Raw genomic sequence first — 23,728 nt, forward strand, 5'->3', positions numbered from 1 at the left:
TCCAGTACTCTTGCCTGGAAAATCCCATGGACGGCGGAGCCTGGTGGGCTGCAGTCTATGGGGTCGCTAACAGTCAGACATGACTGAAGCAACTTAGCAGCAGCAGCAGCAGCAGCAAGCCACCTAGTCTGTGTCATTTTGTTATAGCACCCCTCCTAACAGACTAATATATGCTTCTTATGTGACTATTCCACATCCCTTTACTGCTAACGAAGCAGCGTGCTCATAATCAGTTCAGTTTAGTCGCTCATTCGTATCCGACACTTTGTGACCCCATGAACTGCAGCACGCCAGGCCTCCCTGTCCATCACCAACTCCCGGAGTTTACCCAAACCCATGTCCATTGAGTCGGTGATGCCATCCAACCATCTCATCCTCTGTCGTCCCCTTCTCCTCCTGCCTTCAATCTTTCCCAGCATCAGGGTCTTTTCCAATGAGTCAACTCTTTGCAGCTGTTCATATCAGGTGGCCAAAGAATTGGAGTTTCAGCTTCAACATCAGTCCTTCAAATGAACACCCGGGACTGATCTCCTTTAGGATGGACTGGTTGGATCTCCTTGCAGTTCAAGGGACTCTCAAGAGTCTTCTCCAACACCACAGTTCAAAAGCATCAGTTCTATGGCGCTCAGCTTTCTTTATAGTCCAACTCTCACATCCATACATGACTACTAGAAAAACCATAGCCTGGACTAGACGGACCTTTGTTGACAAAGTAATGTCTCTGCTTTTTAATATTCGTCTAGGTTGGTCATAACTTTCCTTCCAAGAAGTAAGCGTCTTTTAATTTTATGGCTGCAATCACTATATGCAGTGATTTTGGAGCCCCAAAAAATAGTCAGCCACTGTTTCCACTGTTTCCCCATCTATTTGCCATGAAGTAATGGGACCAGATGCCATGATCTTAGTTTTCTGAATGCTGAGCTTTAAGCCAACTTTTTCACTCTCTTCTTTCATTTTCATCAAGAGGCTCTTTAGTTCTTCTTCACATTCTGTCATAAGGGTGGTGTCATAAGAATGGTCTGCATATCTGAGGTTATTGATATTTCTCCCGGCAATCTTGATTCCAGCTTGTGCTTCTTCCAGCCCAGCATTTCTCATTATGTACTCTGCATATAAGTTAAATTAGCAGGGTGACAGTATACAGCCTTGACGTACTCCTTTTACGATTTGGAATCAGTCTGTTGTTCCATGTCCAGTTCTAACTGTTGCTTCCAGACCTGCATACAGATTTCTCTAGAGGCATGTCAGGTGGTCTGGTATTCCCATTTCTTTCAGAATTTTCCACAGTTTATTGTGATCCACACAGTCAAAGGTTTTGGTTTAGTCAATAAAGCAGAAATAGATGTATATCTGAACTCTCTTGCTTTTATGATGATCCAGAGTATGTTGGCAATTTGATCTCTGGTTCCTCTGCCTTTTCTAAACCCAGCTTGAACATCTGGAAGTTCACAGTTAACGTATTGCTGAAGCCTGGCTTTTAGAACTTGGAGGATTACTTTACTAGTGTGTGAGATGAGTGTAATTGTGCAGTAGTTTGAACATTCTTTGGCATTGCCTTTCTGTGGGATTGGAATGAAAACTGACCTTTTCCAGTCCTATGGCCGCTGCTGAGTTTTCCAAATTTGCTGACATATTGAGTGTAGCACTTTCACAGCATCATCTTTTAGGATTTGAAATAGCTCAACTGGAATTCCATCACCTCCACTAGCTTTGTTCATAGTGATGCTTCCAAAGGCCCACTTGATCTCACATTCCAGGATGTCTGGCTCTAGGTGAGTGATCACACCATCGTGATTATCTGGATCATGAAGATCTTTTTTGTACAGTTCTTCTGTGTATTCTTGCCATCTCTTCTTAATATCTTCTGCTTCTGTTAGGTCCATACCATTTCTGTCCTTTATTGAGCCCATCTTTGCATGAAATGTTTCCTTGATATCTCTAATTTTCTTGAAGAGATCTCTAGTCTTTCCCATTCTGTTGTTTTCCTCTATTTCTTTACATTGATCACTGAGGAAGGCTTTCTTATCTCTCCTTGCTCTTTTTTTGGAACTCTGCATTCAAATGGGTATATGTTTCCTTTTCTCCTTTGTTTTTTGCTTCTCTTCTTTTCACAGCTATTTGTAAGGCCTCCTCAGACAGCCATTTTGCTTTTTTGCATTTCTTTTTCTTGGGGATGGTCTTGATCACTGCCTCCTGTACAATGTCACGAACCTCTGTCCATAGTTCATCAGGCGCTCTGTCTATCAGATCTAGTCCCTTAAATCTATTTCTCACTTCCACTGTATAATCATAAGGATTTGATTTAGGTCATACCTGAATGGTCTAGTGGTTTTCCCCACTTTCTTCAATTTAGGTCTGAATTTGGCAATAAGGAATTCATGATCTGAGCCACAGTAAGGTCCCGGTCTTGTTTTTGCTGACTGTATAGAGCTTCTCCATCTTTGGCTGCAAAGAAAATAATCAATCTGATATCGGTGTTGGCCATCTGGTGATGTCCATGTGTAGAGTCTTCTCTTGTGTTGTTTGAAGAGAGTGTTTGCTATGACCAGTGCGTTCTCTTGGCAAAACTCTGTTAGCCTTTGCCCTGCTTCATTCTGTACTCCAAGGCCAAATTTGCCTGTTACTCCAGGTGTTTCTTGACTTCCTACTTTTGCATTCGAGTCCCTATAATGAAAAGGACATCTTTTTTGGGTCTTAGTTCTAAAAGATATTGTAGGTCTTCATAAAACCATTCAACTTCAATTTCTTCAGCATTACTGGTCAGGGTATAGAGTTTTATTACCGTGATATTGAATGGTTTGCCTTGGAAACGGACAGAGGTAATTCTGTCGTTTTTGATATGTTACTTTATAATCCTTCTCCTGTTGTGTACCATTATATTATAAAGCTCTTGTTTTTACTCTAAACTCTGAAAGTATGTAATCTTTGACATTTATAGCTTACCTGTCTATATGACAATTCTTATTACTAGAAAGCTTAAAGAAATTTTGTATGTATAATAGATGCCCATTTAGATGATAAAGATCTTTCATGTATTGTTTAATGGGGAACAGGAGCTAGATAGTATAGGATGTTCTTGATATCTTCACAATAGATGTGTAAGTGGTAGATGATTCAGGTATGAAAAGAAAGTAGAGAAATGTTGCATATGACTCAAACCAATTTATACACACATACACTGTCTCTCTCTGTGTGTCTCTGTCTCACACACAAACACACAAATCTTTAAAAATTATTTTTAGCTGTCTCATTTTCAATAAATGATTTATGATATATAACAAAAGTGCACAAGTTACTTTGTTTAAAATGAGTATATAAGAGAAGTGGGATATGGAACATATTTCTAGATAAATCTTTAAAAAAACAGTTAAGATATAAATTTCATACCCTTAAGACGTTGCCAAGTACTGAGGATAGGTTGTAAATTTGACTCTGAACTTCTTAACCACAAAAGCAATGAAAAAGACAAATTCTGTTACAAGAGTCGCAATCTCCAAAAGATAAAAACAAGAGATGTTTCCCGATTCTCCAACCTATGAGAAATTTCTCCCATGAGTCCACCTGAAGGAAACACTAGCTGATATAGGAAATCATTTTATATATCCCTACAATAAAGGCGGCCGACAGTTTGTGAACTATAAAATCAGTTCTGAAGTTCAAAGCAATATGATCTGAATACACATGTCTGTGGCAGCCTGGCTTGATCTAAAGATGATTTTTCTCTAAATTTATATCATGATACTTCAGATGTATGGGAAAACTGAAGAAATAGAATAGTGATTTACAATTCTAGTTTGAGCAGTTGTAGACATTTTACCATTAATGCCTTATCTATCTATCTATATTCATCTATAGATTTAGATAAAGATAACAAATTTTAATGTTTTGAAAGTTAAATGCCTGATAGTACATTGCTTCACATGTAATAAAATATAGTTTCTCAGCCTGAGATTTTTCATTAACAGATCTTCCAAGAAGGTATAAATGGGAATAATAACCACAAAAGAGTACAATTTTAAAAAAGGTGAGCAAAGAATTCAAAGTCATACTCTAATAATTAGCAAGGATGAAGCTATTCTATCTTATCTAACAAGAGCAAATCGAAATTCTCTGACTATCAACTAAGCAGGCCATACGGAGATTCACGTACACATGCACACACATATCAGAGTATTTTCTCTTTCTCTCTTTACTACAAGAATAATTTGTATAATAAGGGGAAAATGAAGTTGAGATTGGGAAAATAAATGATGTTAGGTCACTTTATTAAATTCACCAACCCTTTTAACTCTTCTACTCCCATGAATATTATACATAACACTTATTTTCACCAGGTCTTAGCTGTTCCCTCTAAATGGCGTGTTCAGCAATTCACATGTAGAAATAGGAGCATTTAAAGTAGCAGCCTCTCAGTTCAGTTCAGTCACTCAGTCCTGTCTGACACTTTGCGACCCCATGAACCGCAGCACGCCAGGCCTTCCTGTCCATCACCAACTCCCGGAGTATACCCAAACCCATGTCCATTGAGTCGGTGATGCCATCCAACCATCTCATCCTCTGTCGTCCCCTTCTCCTCCTGCCCTCAATCTTTCCCAGCATCAGGGTCTTTTCAAATGAGTCAGCTCTTCGCATGAGGTGGCCAAAGTATTGGAGTTTCGGCTTCAACATCAGTCCTTCCAGTGAACACCCACTACTGATCTCCTTTAGGATAGACTGGTTGGATCTCCTTGAAGTCCAAGGGACTCTCAAGAGTCTTCTCCAACACCGCAGTTCAAAAGCATCAATTCTTCGGTGCTCAGCTTTCTTTACAGTCCAACTCTCACATCCATACATGACTATTAGAAAAATTGAACCTTAAATGAGAACAGAATATAAAAGGCCAAGAATGAGACAGAATTCACATATAAGAAGTCTTTCCTTAGTATATTTCTGTTAACAGAAATCAGTCCCTTAAAAAGATAAATAAAATTTCAAGTAGAAACCTGTGTTCTTTACTATGTGTAAGATACTTAGAGCACTGGAAAAGACAAGACTTACAAATACATTTCCAGAGACAAATCTTCACAAGGAGCTGGCCACTATTTCTTCCCTATTTCCCTGACAACATCACTGACAGTTCAGAAAACTTAAAACGATGCAGATATATTTAAATACCAAGATGACTTGAGATTTAGCACATTGCTTATTTCTTAATGCAGTAACCAAAAAATGGAAGCAAGCACTTAATTCTAGTGTTGACCTCTCAGTTCTAAGTTTCCACCTTGTGAAGTCACTTGGCAAACCTAGTTTGTTTGTCATATCATCAGATACACATTCCTAAGAGAAAAATTAAAAGATTAAAAATATCCTTCACATCAAATGATTATTTTTCAGTAGCCCCATCCAGCTTTATACATGCATTAAAATTCCCATGGCATGGTATATATGTAGTTGAATAGCTCCTTTAGTGCAAAAATATCGAACTTCCAAATCATTGCTAATAGGCTCCCTTCTAAGCCATTTAGCCATAGATATTTTGGAAGTGGAGGAGACTGAGTATCTGATGATAGGAAATACTGCTTTTTGAAGTCTTCAATTTTTGAGAAAACAACTAACCATATTATGTTAAAAATGATAGAAAATTAAAAGGAATGTTCCAGGAGAGGGCAGATTACTGTGCAGTATTCAAGGGATTTCAATTTCAATTTTAATTTCAACACACACACACACACACACACACACACATACCAAACTCTGTCTCACTTTGTATCAAAAACAACACAGTAATGATTTTACAGTTTTTAGAGTAATTTAGGCAATTTTATTAATTTGTACTTTAAATGTACTTTCTGACATAGACAAGTTAGCCATCATTATATTTAATTCTACTGATTAAAAAACAAAGAAGGTAAGAAACTGAAACTTGAAAGAATTTATCCTAAGTTACCTGGTTAGCAAATGGTAAATATCAGTGTGGATTCTATCTTCTAAATCAAGTTGAATTTCAAGAAGAAAATGTAATTTTTGGATTTTTTTAAAGTACTTACAAGCTAAATGTATATTTTATATAAGAAGCACATAGTTTATACATGTCAATGCATCAGAATTTATATACCTAAATAAATAAGTGAATAAACAAAGAAATAGATATGACATAAAACACATTATATATTCATAATTGACAGTAATTCTAGGAATTCATATACTCTTCATATTATGTGAGCTTTAACTACCCTATAATTTTCCCCCAGGATGGGAATATGAAAATATACAGTCATAATTATTGTCAGAGGTAAAAATTGTTATACACAGAGTTTAATGAAACCAAAGCTAAGATGGAGAATAGATTACAGGACTCTGAAGAGAACATAAGTAATATAGCTTTGTGGTAAGGTTTATTGGGCTTCCTGGTGGCTCTGTTGTTGGTTTATCAAGGCAACAAATGGCTCACCCTTTCTCACCTTTCTGAATGGCTTTCCATTTTGCAGGCTAGCCTATGTTTTATACATTATTTTTAAATTTTACTTTTTTAAATTAATGTGTAAAAATGTATTTTTATAGTGTACAGTTTGACTTTTATCACATATATAGGTTCATATAACCACATGATACAGAGCTCACCCCTCAAAATCTCTTGTGCTGTCTCTTGTGATCATAACTCCCTCCCTCCATGATCCTCAACAACCACTAATCTAACCTCATTATAGTTTTGATTACATCTCTCTAATAATTAGTAATTTTAAACATTTTTTCATATGCTTTTTGGCCATCTGTATCTCTTCTTTGGAGAAATGTCTATTTACTATGTCTTAAAATCAAGTAGTATGATACAAGTTTATTCTACCCTTGCAAATTTACTTTCACTATAATTCCTTTACTTTGCCATATAAATTTTAGAATTGACTTGTCTGTGGCTACAAAAATCCCAGCAGGGATTTTAAATGGAATTACAGTACATCTATTGAGAAATTTGGAAAGAACTGGTATTCACTACGTTGCTCTTCGAATATGTCTCTCCACTTATTTGAGTTTTATTTGATTTTTTCATTAGCTTTTAGTGGTTTCAGTCCTGGTACATGTCTTATTCAGTTTATGCCTGAACATCTTATTTTTTTAGAACTGTTATAATAATTTTTAAAAACATTATTTCCAATTGTTTATTGCTAGAATCTAGGAATATGATTTTTGTGTTAACCTTTGAGTTAGTTTTTTGTGTTGTGTAACAAATTACAACAAACTTAGTGGCTTAAAACTACAAAAATTTACTATTTCACAGTTTCTCTAAGTCAGGGATCTGGAAATGACTTAGCTGGGTCCTCTGCAAAGATTTACTGGAGAAGAATCTGCTTCCACTCTCCTTCAGATTTTTGGCAAAATCCATCTCCTTATGGTTATAGGATGCATGGTTGTAGGACTCAAAAAATCATTTAGATTTTGGGCAAAATCCACTTGCTTGCATTATTATAGGACATATAACATCTTGATTCTTGAAAGGCAGCAAATAACACAGAGACTCTAGAGACACTCTTCCAGCAAGAGAATCTTATGTAACATTATAATTACAGGAATGACAACACATCACTTTTGGCATCTTTTGTTGGTTAGAAGCAATTCATGGGTACTACCCACATTCAGTGAGAAGAGATTACACAAAGGTATGAACACCAGGAGATGAGTATCATGAGAGTGCTTTTAAAATAGTCTTTTATCCTATAATTTTACTGAATTTTTTGTGTTGTAGATTTTTTAGTAGATCTCTTAATATTTTTATGAAGACAATCATATTGTTTGAAAATAGGGAAGTTTTATTTTTTTCCTTTCTAAGCTTTGTCTTTTATTTCATTTTCTAGTATTATTACATCAGCTAAGTCTTTCAGTATGCTGAAGAATATAAGTAGTGAGAGAAGACCGTGTGTCAGATCTTACTATCTTTCACCATTCAGTATGACATTAGCTGTAAGTATTGTGTAGATGGTCTTTATAAGTTTAGGAAGTCACCTAATATTCCTAGTTTGCTGAAAGTTTTAATCTTGGATTGATAAATAATTTTATTAAGTGCTTTTTTGTGCATGAATTATATCACATATTAGACTTAATATTTACTGATTTTCAAATACTGAACTAGCCTTGCATTCTCAGAACAAATCTCACCTGGTTGTGGTATTATTCTATGTGTCATTGATTCTATTTGATATTATATTGTGGACTTTTACATCAGTGTAAATGAGGGATATTGGACTTGGCTTTCTCGAACTACGTCTGACTTTTCTATAATGTTATGCTGGCCCCACAAAATGTGATGGGGAATATTCTTTCATATTCTACTTTCTGGAAGGGATAGAGTATATTGGTGTTATTTATTCTTTGAATGTTTGAGAGAATTTACCAATTAAACCTTCTGGGACTGCTGCTGTTAAGTATTCACTGTTCTCAAAAAGTCAATCTGTCTAGGTTTTATAGCTACATCTGATGTGAGATACAGGATGGATATGGGCTTCCCAGGTGGCACAGTGGTAAAGAATCTGCCTGCCAACACAGGCGACATGGGAGACCCAGGTTTGATCCCTAGATCGGGAAGATCCCTTAAAGTAGGAAATGGCAACCCACTCCAGTATTCTTGCCTGGGAAGTTCCGTGGACAGAGTTGTCTGGCAGGCTACAGTGCCAAGAGTAGGACATAATTGAGCACAAGCACAGCACAGAGTGGATATGCCTGTGTGTCTTACCAAGAATCAGAGCTTCTACTGTTTTTATGATGATTTCTTATATGTGTGTTCAGTTCCCAGCTAGGGAGGTACAGTCATTCTCCTGGAAATCACAAATGGTTACACTTGCTTAACTGTTACACATTTTCTCTACCATGTTTGTTGTTAAGCACATCCAAACAATGGACTTATCAGCCTATTTTCAACTATATTAAGAGGTATGATATTCCTTTTAGACTTGTTAACTTAGTGTTCTTTTATTGTCTTCATATGATGCTTACCCAACAATTTCTTGTGGAATAGAGCTAGAGCAATTACTACTTTGAAGGCATCAAGTGTACTAGTTTTGTTCTGAAATAAATTCCAGTCTATCCATTAATTAATTGATTAATTAATTAAATCGTTCCTGGAGATGGCAATGGCAACCCACTCCAGTACTCTTGCCTGGAAAATCCCAAGGACGGAGGAGCCTGGTAGGCTGCAGTCTATGGGGTCGCTAAGAGTTGAACATGACTGAGCATCTTCACTTTCACGCGTTGGAGAAGGAAATGGCAACCCACTCCAGTGTTCTTGCCTGGAGAATCCCGGGGATGGGGGAGCCTGGTGGGCTGCCGTCTCTGGGGTCACACAGAGTCAGACAAGACTGAAGCAACTTAGCAGGAGCAAATTGTTCCTACACACCACAAGGATCTAGTATTTACATGCTACCATGTTGGGCTGGTTTTAAATTTTCATGAATTATTTTAAATGATGCCTGCAAAATATACAAAGCAGAGATCCATATCGAGTTTCTACGTCTGAAGAGCCCAGGCTAAGAAACTTTAATCACCAAAGCAGAAGTTGTAAAAGTTCAGATAATAAGTGTATTCGACTTTGCAGGCTACATATGTTTCTATCACGTATCCATTATTATTTTTTTAACAATCTGTTTTAGTTTATTATTGCCACTATAACAAATACCACAAAAATAATGGGTTAAAAAATCAAATTTATTATCTTACAGTTCTACAGGTTAGAGGTCTAACATGGGTTTCACTGGATTAAAATCAAGTTGTCAGCAGGGCTGCATTTGATTCTAGAGGCTCTATGGGAAAAATTGTTTCCTCACCTCTTTCAGATCCTAGAGACTACCCACATTTCTTAGCTCATGGTGCCCCTCCTCCATCTTCAAAGCCAGAAATGTGGCATCATCTTGACCCTGCTTCTGTTCTCTCATCTCCAACTAACCACAGACAGGAAAGGTTTTACACTTTTAACAACCTGTGAAATTAGATCAGGCCATCTCAAATAATTCAGTATAGTGTCTCTTTTTTAAGGTCATTAATTTAATCACATTTGCAAATGTAAAAATGAAAATTTTTACATTTTCAATGTAAAAATAACCTATGAACAGGTTCAGGGATTAGGACCTGTGTATCTTTTGAGTAGGAGAATTTATTCTATCACACAATCCTTTAAAAATAAAACAATTATTCTTAGCCCAGAGGCCATACAAAAGCAGGCCACAGGCCAGATGCAACTGTGTAACTAGTTATATGGAGAGGCGCTTACTTTTTGTTTTTGCATGTTAGTAGATGAAGCTACAAAAAAAAGAAAAAAAGACTCCTTATATAAAAATATTAAGGAAAAAACTTTTTTTTTTACTCTCGGTAGTTTGGGAAATGAATCAGCAACCTTTATAAAGAGTTAAGAATGTGATTGTTTTTAATTCAAAAACATGTTATATTTCAGTTCAGTTCAGTCGCAAAAATTTGCGAGTTGCTAGATAGCAGGTAAAATTCAAAAACCATTTTATTATATTTATTTTAATGAATCAATCATGCAGTTTAAGAGATTATTCATTATATGTTATAACCTTTTTATTACTTTCTAGTTATATGAACATCCCAAATGAGTCATCAAAATGTTACAAAATTAAAACACAAAAGGTGTTTTTTGCTCCTTTTTCGTAGTAACAAGCAACATATTCATTATTTCTGAATTCAGTTCTTTATATCTCACATGCAATTTACATAATAGAATAAATTAAATGGATTAATAATTTAAAATTACAAAAGATTTACTCAGCAACCTATAGAACTTGAAGACTTAAGCAAATAATTATTTTTTGAAATTTTCAGTTAGCCAATATATGATACTATTTTGTAAAATAATTAAACTAAATCCTCTAGAATTGTGGTTTCAAGCCCATTAATTGATAACAAGAATAAATCCTAAAAAAATGAAGTAAAGAAAGATTTACTGCATCTATTAAAAAAATAAACAAAACAATAATAATATAAAGTTTATTTTTATTTCCATTTATACTTTTAACTTATAATTTGAAATGTATCAGAAAAATCAATGAATAATCATTCTTAAAAGCTCTTAACTGTCAATTGTTACTACATTTTTAAGAAATTTTTATTTACTTTTTACTGGCTATATTTAACATGATATTGTTATGAGTTTAATGCATAAAAACAAAAAGATAGTTCTTTACATTTTGGTAGAGTAATAAACAGTTTCTTTTTAATAAGAAAAATCCAGCACTAAAATTTCAGTCGTGATCATGTTATTATTATCTAGAATGATAAAGAGAATAACAGCTACTAATTCAATTTTTCCATTCTAGTTCAATTTTGATGTTTTCAAAACTAATCATTTAGAGTTAAATGTTTCTTTGGAAAAACAAATAGTTCCTTTATCGTCACTAATATTACTACTGCTCTCATGCATAAATGAGCTTCTGTTAACACAAGAGGACTTCGTTTATAATAATGGAACAACTCACCTGGTAAAATCTGGCCTGATAATAGCTAGACCAGTCTTCATAAATTTTAAAGTTTGGCATATCAATTATTTATAATCAAAATTTTAATCTAATTGATAGATATTGATTGTAGATGTTTTAGAACAGTGAAATTTGGTATTTAATCTCTAGGACAGAATATGATCAATAAGTTAATCTCCATTCTTGAATATTTTTTAAATTTCACCTTTCTCAAAAATACTGCCAGTACTTTAAAGAATTTGAGACTTCTAAACACCAACACTTTTTAAGTGTTAAGTGAGAAGAAATTTTCTATAACTTCTCAGAAATAGAGCACATCAATTCTATTACCAGCTTTTCAAAAAAAAAAAAGTTATCTTTTATGTTACCTGAATAAGTTTCTACACATCTTTCAGCAATTCTTATATATCTAGGAAAACTACAGGTAAACCTACCTAATTTATTTTCTAGTAATATACTTTACCTGAGAAATTTAAGGTAAAGAAAGCTCTGAATTTCACAGAAAAAAAAAAAATTCAGGCATTTTTTTACTTTTTAGATTAAAAACACATTCTGACACTATGATAGACATTGATTAAGTCAAATACCTTAGAGTCAAGCTCACTTTATTATTCTGGAAGTTAGTATTACATTATTCTCATGATTTTTCTTCTTTTAAAAAATTACCAATATATTTTTGAGTCCTTAGGGACTCAATAAAGAACATTCTTTTTTTCTACCTGTAATCTGAAAGAATTGAATAAAGAAACATATTAGGCAAAAGGGAAACCAAAATATCATCTTCTTTATTGATGAAGCTAATATGCAAGAGCGTGGGTCACACCTGTAGGGAAGCAGCTTCTTAATGCTGAGTACCTTAAGTAGACTCACCTGCAACAGAGTCATGTTGCCTGTGAATGGTTCACTTCCAAAGAACAAGAGGAAAGGCATGATTACACATACACAGTTTCTTTTTTTCAGATTCCCAATCCAACTGTCACTTTCCTTCAGAAAGCACGTTATGCTAATGGTTGTCCCTCCATATGAGAGTTAACTTTAGGAATAGAGATAAAGCATTCCATCCAACATTGTAATTTGTAAACTCATCAGTTCTAATATTGAACCAGATCATCTATCAAATACTGAGATGTCTGCCCACTGTCTCTCTAGTCATGGAAGTGTATAGTTTGCATGAACTGTGTATATCTTGAAGAGCGTGAAACTTTAACTAGAGGCAGCGAGATGACCAGAGCCATTTTTCATTGTAAATGTATAGTCTAAAATGCCTCCTGCCCCACTCCATACCACTTACACAGGTATATTTTTGTATTTTCACCATAAATATTGTTAAATTTAATCTCTTTAAGGTATTCAGAGTTGAGAAATATTACTTCTTAGAGCATTAAAAAATGATGAGCCCCAGTTAATTAACTAGTCATTTACTATATATGGTACTAACAAAAATAAAGTTCATAAACTGAGAAAAAATGCCAGCATGTTGCTAATTAAAATTTAAGGTCACACACCTTTATCACATCATGGCTCCTGCTCTCTTTCTGGGTGAGTAATCTCTGCCATGACAGGGCTACCTCTGCCTATATGGAAGCGGGATGCTCCAACACTTCCACCACCAACAGCAAAGGACTATGTGGTCCACCTACCTATTTGAATCAATTTCATTAACTTACCAATTAAACCTTTAATTTCCATTAAGTGGATTTCTTTTGTGTATCCTTCATGCTATGTTTTTTTCCTACTTTCCTGAATTTTCACATTTTGTCCCTTTGTTTGCTCTATCTTACCCTCATTATCTTTAATAATTCTATGCCATAAAAATCAACTCAGGTTGGTCCTTCCCCTTGAAAATGTCCACCCCTGCTCCAGCTTGGTACCCATGAACTATTTTCAGAAGTCTTAAAATACTTGTTTAAACTACAAATTTTGTGCAAACACTTAGGTCAATTTCCTATTATTTTGAAGGGGATGTTCATTATAACTCTCCTAAGTAAACCGTAAACAGATAAAGACTCAGGATTGTATACCTCTCTTTTAATTCCCTAGAAAGTATACTACTATAGGCAGTTGTTTAAGGAATACTGAACTCAGACAGACCCAAGTCTAGGGCCAGGCCCTGGCTCCTACTATCAGTGTAATCTCCAGCAAATTGCTTCTTAGTCTCAGTTTCCTCATGTGTAAAACTGAGACTGTGGTAAAGATGATGTGTTCAAAGCACTTACCATGATTACTGGACCATAATATTCAGTAATATTAGCTACTATTACCATTATTTTTTGCTGCATGTTCATAGTTAGGATGATTTTAAAAAAAAATCTATACTTTATTTGCTATAGAAACATATCAGACTGCACTAAAAATAATGGAAAGCAGTACTTATCTATATGTATTTATCTAAATAATGAATTTAATATCTTCCCTTTATGGAAATCAATTATTATTATTAGAAAGAATTCTCAGAGAAGGCAATGGCACCCCACTCCAGTACTCTTGCCTGGAAAATCCCATGGATGGAGGAGCCTGGTAGGCTGCAGTCCATGGGATCGCTAGGAGTCGGACACGACTGAACGACTTCACTTTCACTTTTCACTTTCATGCATTGGAGAAGGAAATGGCAACCCACTCCAGTGTTCTTGCCTGGGGAATCCCAGGGACGGGGAAGCCTGGTGGGCTGCCGTCTATGGGGTCGCACAGAGTCGGGCACGACTGAAGCGACTTAGTAGCAGCAGCAGCAGCAGCAGAAAGAATTCTAAATGCAGTGAGAAATGCAGTATAAGTATGACATAGTAGTTCCTGAGTTTAGCACATACATGAGCATAATTTATATAATTTCAGTTCAATCTGTAATGTGAAATTGGTAATAGGACATGACATAACTGAAGCTTGATGCAAGATTGTCTTTCTTATTCCATGTCTTAGCCATCATAATTTTAATACTAGATGGTTTGTCATATTTTATTAACTAGACTTTCTTCTCAACGACAGACTTAAGGAAAAGTCTAGAGTTTTATAAATTTCTGCAAATGTTATGTAAATTTTTGGTCACACCGAAAGTAGTAATTTTCTTTTTTCACTTGGATTGAATTTACTGTTAAGTATCTGAGTCACATACATAAATATAAGCCATAAATATTATTCAACACATGCTTCAGCATTTCCTTTTTCTCTTTTCCTGATGTTTCATTAGTGACATTTTTCAAATCAAATTTAACTAATCCTTGGTTCAGTCTCCAAACAGGAAATTGGTTCAGTGAGCAGGGATCTAAATGACAAAAGAACTGCTCACTTAGAGGATGCTTTAAAATACTTTGCTCATTGGAAAAAAAATGCAAGCCTCCTGATTTTTCTGACCTTAATGCTGTTTTTTCAGTTTGGATCTAACTGTGAATGAAAAATTTTGAAAAGCCATACAATCCATCAATATTATATTTGCTAGAGCCTGAGTTTCATACAACATCAAAGTTTTTTTTTTTTTTTTTTTGGCTTTGATATTTTTTCTTCCCTTAATTATGTCAGCCCTGGTTATATTTCATTTAATACTCTTTTCCTGCCTTGCTGTTATTAGCAGTTAACACTTTATGTAGAACATATCTAAAATTCCTGACATCAGTTACTCAGCTCTTTTTGACTGATAAATATGTTCTTGTTTTTGTCGTTGTATGTTAGTGCTATTTTAAAGCAGGAACAGACCATACTTTAAAACTGCACATGTAAATTGAAGATGATCTGTTCTGTATAGCCACATATATATGTGATAAGCATATATATGTGTAAAAAAACTAAATATTAAAAGTAAAAATAACAAACTGGAAAAATGGTTTACCAAAAACCAAGCTACACTGAAAAGATTCAAAGGCACCTAGGATCATGGCAGTCAGGAAAGGTCCTTTTATTTATAGATAAGACCATCTCACTACTCTGCTAAATCACTTTAATGGCTTCCATTTGCATTTATAACAAAATACAGACTCTTAAAAGTTGCATGTAACAACCTAAATGACACAGCTCTTACCCTCAAGGAGATTAAGGTCAAGTTTGGAACACAGGTGTTGCAAATATTCGTAAGTATGCAGTTATACATTGTATTAAGTTGGATAAAGAAGAATAAAAAGGAAATATGAGAGAGATTGACTTCAACAACTGAAATTAGATCGGTGAGTCAAGGATAATCTCTCTTAGGAAGTGATAGTTAAGATCTGAGATGTGGAAGAGTCCAGAAAAGAGCATTGCAGAGGAGGGGAAAGTTTGTGAAAGAGGCTGAGAAAAGAAAGACCTTGAACTGGAGAAGCAGAAAGCTCTTGAAGATGGATGATCCAAAATGAACCCTATAATATAGTAAGATGATATGTGCAATTTTATTAGTCATGACATTTTTTGTACCTCAGCATTTCCTCTATGCACTTCATAGTGTTTGGTGTATATTAGGTCACTAGTAAACATTTAGTGATAAAGCACATAAACAAGTTTAATGGTAACAATAACTAAAAGACAGAAGGTAATTGTAGTATCTACTGCTTACGATTGTGAGTCATAAATAAGATCACTAATAGAAGGGGCTGATCTCAGAGCCTGGCACATAGAAAATGCTTAATAATGCTACCTTAAAAAAACAAAACAAACAAACAAACTGAAGTTCCTATTTTTCTCTTGAACTATTCTAAAAATCTATTACATGAAATGTTGAATGACAAACTTTACAACTTTTAGTGAAATAATCCCTATGTAATACCACAACATTCTTACTAATCGCTTGAATTGAGTATGTATCAATTGTATCAATGTGTTTTCCTCTCTGGTTCCTACATGGCTGACAGAGGTAAATGTCTTTCCTTTCTCATCCACTCTTCTGGTTGTTGGTAAACAGTGAACCATCAATAATGGTTAGGGGAAAAGTGATGGCCTCAAAGCTTGTATCTCCCTTTGAGTACCAAAATGTGCATTATTTTCAGTAGCAAAAGCCAAGTTACAAATCTAGTTTTAAATACAGTTTTGAAGCTGTCTCAACTCAATTTTCTTGTCTCTGCTCTGGAAAACCAAACCTAGCAATTCTTGTATGTGGACATAGAGTCCTTACCTTCTGATTAGGAGCTCTATACTTCAAACCAAGCAATTTGCTATTTCCTTGTTTCTAAATAAAACTATGAAGATTCCTGTTGCTGAAAGAAAATCTGCTTTGGAACTATTATTCTTCGTACTTAAATTTCCTGTCAAATTGTAAACAAAGTACTCAGAAAGATACATTCATTTTTCTTAGTTATTAGTATAATGACCCAAATATGATCAAATATTATCGATTGCTTAGATTCTTCAAAAGTAAAACATTGAATCCCATAGATAAAATCAAAATATGCTCCATGATTTCTCTGAAATTATATTTTTATAGGTCATTGTATATTTTATAATATAAAATTTTTGTATATTTTATAGTTTAACATCCTTAAATACAGCTCTTAAGTTTAATGCCATTAGCTAGACCATACCATTCATGGGAAGGTAAGTTCAGTTTTCTCTGTTGCTTCAGCTTAAACTTGAAACTCCAATAAACATATTGTAAATGCCTGTTCTTGATTGCAAACACTGAGCAAGGAAATATGGGTGGGTCAGTGTGAAATCTTTATTCTTATTAAGAAAATGACATAAAGTCCTATTGCATGGAACTCAATAGAATCATTTTCATGTATTATCTACAGAGAAATGTTATAACATCACTTATATGTGTAAATATGAATACAAAATTCAGTGTTACAGATAAGAAAAGAAGTGAAGATATACTAGACAAAGCAATTCTTTCATTTTTGTCCAGGGACAGTGATGGTAAATCATTCCATCTCTGGGAATGAATGCTAGTGATCAGTAATATCCATAGTCTCCATTTCTTCTTGGGCACAGAGATGACAGTTTTGAATAATGGATTATGAGCTGAAATAATGGCCATGTTCAGACTTGCCCCATTAAACCTTCACCTGAATAGAAAGAATAACAAGGGAGCAAAGGAGAGGGGACCCCAATATGGGAGGCTTGGATCCCTGAATGACTAATGAGATTATAATCCCTCCTCCCCTCCCCTAAACTCACCCCTCATGCAAACCTACATTAAACTGTATGTCACATAAGCTGTTGTTGCCTAATTCCACTGCTATTTTGGGGTTGTTTGTGATAAAAGATAGATTACTCTGACTGATCCAATGCCCATTTTTTTCTAGATCATACTGTTGCTGAGCTTAATCAGAATCCATGAATAATAGAGTTTCTAGATCCATGGATTATGGATGAACTAAATAGTGGTGGGACCTTCAAAATATTTTATTATAGAAAGATTAATCAGGGACTTCCCTCGTGGTACAGTGGATAAGAATCTGCCTGCCAATGCAGGGGGCACAGGTTCTATCCCTGGTCCGGGAAGATTCCACATGCTGTGGGGCAACTAAGCCCATGCACCACAACTGCTGAGGCCTTGCACCCTGGAGCCTGTGCTCTGCAAGAAGAGAAGCCACTGCAGTGAGAAGCCCGCTTATCACAACTAGAGAAAGCCTATGCATAGTAATGAAGACCCAGCGCAACCAAAAGTAAATAAATAATTAAAAAAAAAAAAGAAAGATTCATCATTCCATAGAGCTGCTGGGAGCAAGTTTAAATAGAACTGCATACAAAGTGTTAAGACATTCATATTTCTGTATATTGGAAGATCTATTTTCAAGTGTTCTAAATATTAAGAGTAAAATAAATGTCTTCTGCCCACAAGGAATGCTGCTTTCCAAACTATCCTGGTGTTTTGTAGCACATATTTTTCACAGATTGTAATACTCAGAAAATGTTCTATGGAAAAAGGTGATCCCACAGGGACCTAGTAATTGGCAGAAGAAGCTCAAATCCAAAATACTTCAGTAGGAAAGGCAGAGAGCAGCAGCACCACACAGCTTCAGTCAGCAACCTGAAGCATATGGTATCAAAGCATTTCCTAGAATTTAAGACTTGCTACTTTCAGACTAAATTTTAAGGAAGAGAAAGAGCAAAGATTGGTGCCCTGACGTGAGAAGCAAACATCCTTCCTCAGATTAGACCTCACAGGAAAACAGTGATGTAGCACACACAGAAGAGAATACAGACTAGGACAAACCTCTCTCCTAAGCCTCATACCTTACGGGGTTTTCACTTCCAGTGAAGTATCTCTTCACTGCTGTATACAGTGATGTAGAAAATAATCTTTAATAAGTGTAACTTTAGTCATTTTCATTAAATTGTTTTGATGTTCACATTGTGTTCTGAATTGAGGACTCTCCCCTGGTTCCAGGATTAGAGTTCATCTTTAGTGCTCAAAAAGGCCATGTCCGGCAATGCTTCTGTTTGTACTGCCTGTTTCTGCCAGAGTGTGTAGTGTAGCCCTTGCACTGCTTGCACGGACTCTTGCACAGCTGCCTTGCACAGCTCTTATCAACAAGCACATCTAAACCCATTTATTGTCCGCTGCCTGTTTCCTCAGCGCTATTGTATATGAAGCACATAATCAGCAAAACATGTACAAGGTATAGAAGGGGCACCAACAAAGACAGATGAGGGTCTGTCTTGATCAATTAAAGAGTACATTTTAAAAGTCACTGCTGTCATTGAAAGTGAAAGTCGCTCAGTCATGTCCAACTCTTTGCAACCCCATGGACTGTATAGTCCATGGAATTCTCCAGGCCAGAATACTGGAGTGGGTAGCCTCTCCCTTCTCCAGGGAATCTTCCTAACCCAGGGACCAAACTCAGGTCTCCCACACTGCATGCAGATTCTTTACCAGCTGGGCCACAACTGCTATTATTAACCCTCAACTATTTTGTAGACCCCGTAAAGGGAACCTAAGCTGGGCACTGTAGTAGTCATCCAGGAAACATGGAAATTCCAGTTGGAAAAGCATCATCTCTGTCTCTTCTTTCTTGATCATCTTCCAAACTAGTAACTATAAGGGGAGAGAAGATATTTGACAGTCCTTCAGAATTCATCTGCCAGACTGTAATATAAATTTGCAGCCCAGTAGATTTACAATGGCACCCCACTCCAGTACTCTTGCCTGGAAAATCCCATAGACAGAGGATTTTCTGTCCATGGGGACGCTAAGAGTCGGACACGACTGAGCGACTTCACTTTCACTTTTCACTTTCATGCATTGGAGAACGAAATGGCAACCCACTCCTGTGTTCTTGCCTGGAGAATCCCAGGGACAGGGGAGCCTGGTGGGCTTCCATCTACGGGGTCGCACAGAGTCAGACACGACTGAAGCGACTTAGCAGCAGCAGCAGATTTGCTCATACTGCACATTAGATTTGCCTGGTTGGAGTAAGAATGAGTAAAGTGAGCTCACTATGAACATTGTACAGCCTTCTGACTGCCCATTTTACTGTGTACAATTCAGAAACAGAATTATTCTTTCATAACTTGGTCCCTGCATGTCAAAGAAAGTCATCGGTCTTTCTCAAATGGGATATGACAAAATGATTGTGGTCTCTTATTCAATATTCACTATGAAGCCTAAAGTTCATAAGACCAATTTCAAAGAGAAGAATAAGGAAAAGAAACAAAATGAAAAAAAAATAACAAGGAGCAGCAAGGGCATACAGCCCAACAGGTCCATTTTTGTTTGTACCATCCCAAGAAGCCAAATGTACATGAATGACCAATGAATCCGTTTACAAAAAAAATAAATAAATAAATAAACCTATTTTGTTTTCTGCTTGGCTTAATTTTGTGGTTGTTAACATGACAAGAATAACTCACATTTTTTTTTCTGTTTGAAACAATGCATAAACTGAATCAACTAGTCATTGTAGTGCTCTGATTGATACAAAATTGGATGATTGAAATCTCTTCAGAGTAATATCCTCCATAAGGTGAATCAGTGATCATAGAAATGCATTTAGCAGTTTCTACAACTATTTATTGGTTTATTGACAGCACAGATTGCAGGCTGTGAATTTTATATTAAGCAATTATCATAGGTGAAGAATGAAGCTGTTCCCTGGCAATTTGGATAAAACATACATGATAGGTAGCAAGGATGTAACCATAATACATCTGAACCTTATAAACATTTCCCTGTATGTTGATAATAAATACTCACTAGTTTATACTCATCAGTGACTAACATATCTGAAACTTTCTATTTCTTTTATTATGAAGCAAAATTACTGAAATAAGTTTCAGAGATGCTTTTAAAAATTCATTCACACAAATAGCAAAACACAAGAAATCACAGAAATAAAATGCCCCATTCTCTGTTTTTATACCTGAGATTAGAGCATCACAGTTCCTGAAGCCAAATTCTGAATCCCTATTGATCCACTCTGAAATTTAGAATTTCTAGACCTTCTTCACAATATGTTAAAGGAAAAAAAAAATAGTTATTAGGTTGGTCATTGTCCAAGATAGGTTGTGTTTGCATTGTTCTGTGATACAGATGAACCTGGACTTTGGCTCACTATGCTCCTAAATCCAAGTTATATGCATAGACAACATAAGGCATCCTTTTATTTCAGTAGTTTCTGTGTTATCAAAAAGAGTTTTACTTCTAGAAGACATTTTTTTTCCATGAAACACAAAATGATCATTAAAGGAAATGCATACAAATGCATGATGTTTATAATTTCCTAAGTATGAAAAAACAAATTATCTTAAAATTCAAGATCCAAATATTCCTTTAAGGGGAACTGAACTAAGTAAAGACTTCTTAAAATGAAATCATTAAAATCTAGGCTGAAGAAACTATGTTTTTCCCTGGTAAATCAATAACAAATGGAAACATTTTTATTTTTCTCAATGACATTTGAACTACTTCCAAAATTTGTGTTGTCTGCCTCAAAAGTTTCCATTGATAATTTTATGACCACACAATATTTCAATGGTAAATTATGGAGGGGAGAAGGGCAGTTTCCATGGTAATTTCTTGTCCTTAAGTATCTCTTGCTCTTTTATTTCACTAAGAGTTCCTTTGCTGAGCTCCTGAGAATAAATGGAATTCTCAAAATACAACTCCCAACAAGCTCAGCTGAGCCATCACCCCAGTATTAAGAAAGTAATGTTGCCAGTAGAATTAGCAGAGTCTACGAATCCTCACTTCCTTCAGTTCTTAGCCAGTTGTAATTTCAATTTTTGATCATTACCAAGGGGACCTGTCAGTATAAGAAAGGTTATAAACTGTGTAGTTCACAAGCTATAAGCAGAAAGGCACCCACATTTCAGAATATTATATTATCCAATGCCTTGTGTTTTTTAGTTGTAAGTAGCTTCTAGTTTAATTATAGGGCACAGCTGTTGTAATAAATTCACTTTTCAAAAAACCTTAATTTAAAACTGCAAAGAGAAGATAAAACACACTAGTTCATCCCAAACATCCCAAAAGATGTTTATTGATTTTATTAATGGATATGAGCATATACTTCCTGAAGCAAAAAAAAATATATATATATATATGTTATATATCATTGCCAACTAAACAACTGCAGATGGTCTTTGACTTAGAAATGGACTTGTCTTAGTAAACACATCATAAGCTGAAAAAATTGAAAGTCAAAAGTGCCCTTAGTACACTTAGAATTCCCTGTAGCTCAGTTGGTAAAGAATCTGCCTGCAGTGCAGGAGACCTGGGTTTGGTCCCTGGGTTGGAAAGACTTCCTGGAGAAGGAAATGGCAACCCACTCCAGTATTCTTGCCTGGAAAATCCCATGGACAGTGGAACCTGGCAGGCTACAGTCCATGGGGTTTCAAGAGTCAGACATAACTGGGCAACTAAACCACCACCAAGCATCATAGTTGATCCTAGCCTACATTGCTGCTGCTGCTGCTAAGCCACTTCAGTCGTGTCCAACTCTGTGCAACCCCATAGACGGCGGCCCACCAGGCTCCCCCGTCCCTGGGACTCTCCAGGCAAGAACACTGGAGTGGATTGCCAGTTCCTTCTCCAGTGCATGAAAGTGAAAAGCAAAAGTGAAGTTGCTCAGTCGTGTCCTACTCTTAGCGACCCCGTGGACTGCAGCCTACCAGGCTCCTCCGTCCATGGGATTTTCCAGGCAAGAGTACTGAAGCGGGTTGCCATTGCCTTCTCCATAGCCTGCATTAAACATGCTCAAAACATTTACATCAGCCTACAGTTGAGCAAAAACATCTAACACAAAGTCCATTTTATAATAAAGTATTGAATATCGCACGTAGGCTTTTTTTTTAATACTGTCTTGAAAGTGAAAAACAGAATGGTTGTTTGGGTACGGGATGGTTTGTAGTATATTGGTTGTTTACTCTTGTGATCTCATGACTAACTGGGAGCTGTGGCTCACTGCTGCTTCTAGCATCTCTAGAGTATACACTGCATGTTACTACCCAAAGACAAGATAAAAATTCAGAGTTTAAAGTATGCTACTGCTGAATGTGTATTGCTTTTACATCATTATAAAAAAGTCAAAAATTGGAAGTCAAATCATCTAAAGTCAGGGAGGGACCATTGTCAATTATTTCTAAATTTTGGTCTTACGGGCTCATTTTACTGACTAAGTATGAATCATAATTTTAGCATTTGTTTTGAGGAATTTGTTTTTGTGATATTCAAATAAGATATTACAAAAATAGCTATCCTTTCCTTTATTACTAACAAATATAGAATTTTTATCAAACATGTTTTCTAAATGTATTGAGATGATCACATTTTTTCTTTTTTGCCCTATCATTATGATCAAATTATGTTAATAGATTTCAAAATATTGGAAATATTCTATCAGTCAGAATATCCTAGATTATGTTGTAGTGACAAAATTCCTTTTATCTCCATGATTTGAAACAGGATTTTTCACACTTAATACTGTATACAGTTTGGTTTGGGTGATTCTTCATTGTCGGGTGTTGTTCTGTGCAGGTAGAATGTTTAGCAGCATCACTGGCCTCTACCCACTATATGCTGTTAACACACACCATGTAAGTTGTGGCAACTAAAAGTTGCCAGACATTGCCAAATGTCCTTTGGTGGCAGGATAACGGATGGGGGAGTGATTGCCCCTAGTTGAAAAACATTGCTTTAAAATAGTTCATGTCCATCAAAAATCAGGTAGACACTCTTCTTTATTTTCCTCTCTGAGATGCTAGTGGATTGAGCTGCTACCATCTGGATCTTTGTTGGACATAATGGCAGAGGGAGAAAGAGAGGATATACAAATTGTATACCAGCTCTTAAAGCTGCCTAAAAGTGACACATGATGCTTCCGTGAATTTCGTCAAAGGAAAACAGATAGGTGCACCTAAAACCAAAAAGAACTGGG

General features: G+C 35.7%; 1 protein-coding gene and 1 long non-coding RNA gene across 5 annotated transcripts in view; one reads left to right on the forward strand and one right to left on the reverse strand.

The window, feature by feature from the left end:
- The window catches only part of MAGI2 (membrane associated guanylate kinase, WW and PDZ domain containing 2), a 1,446,920-nt gene that overhangs the window by 591,984 nt on the left and 831,208 nt on the right, over window positions 1–23,728 (forward strand). The window lies entirely within an intron of this gene.
- LOC145524124 (uncharacterized) overlaps window positions 2,086–23,728 on the reverse strand; it is a 36,771-nt gene continuing 15,128 nt past the window's right edge. Inside the window, exon 2 of the long non-coding RNA XR_014067216.1 lies at window positions 2,086–2,664. This is a non-coding gene — a long non-coding RNA (uncharacterized LOC145524124). The remainder of the gene's footprint in view (window positions 2,665–23,728) is intronic.

The sequence above is a fragment of the Giraffa tippelskirchi genome, chromosome 10 (assembly GCF_054371585.1).
Source record: "Giraffa tippelskirchi isolate mGirTip1 chromosome 10, T2T-mGirTip1v1.2.pri, whole genome shotgun sequence".
Classification (NCBI taxonomy): domain Eukaryota; kingdom Metazoa; phylum Chordata; class Mammalia; order Artiodactyla; family Giraffidae; genus Giraffa; species Giraffa tippelskirchi.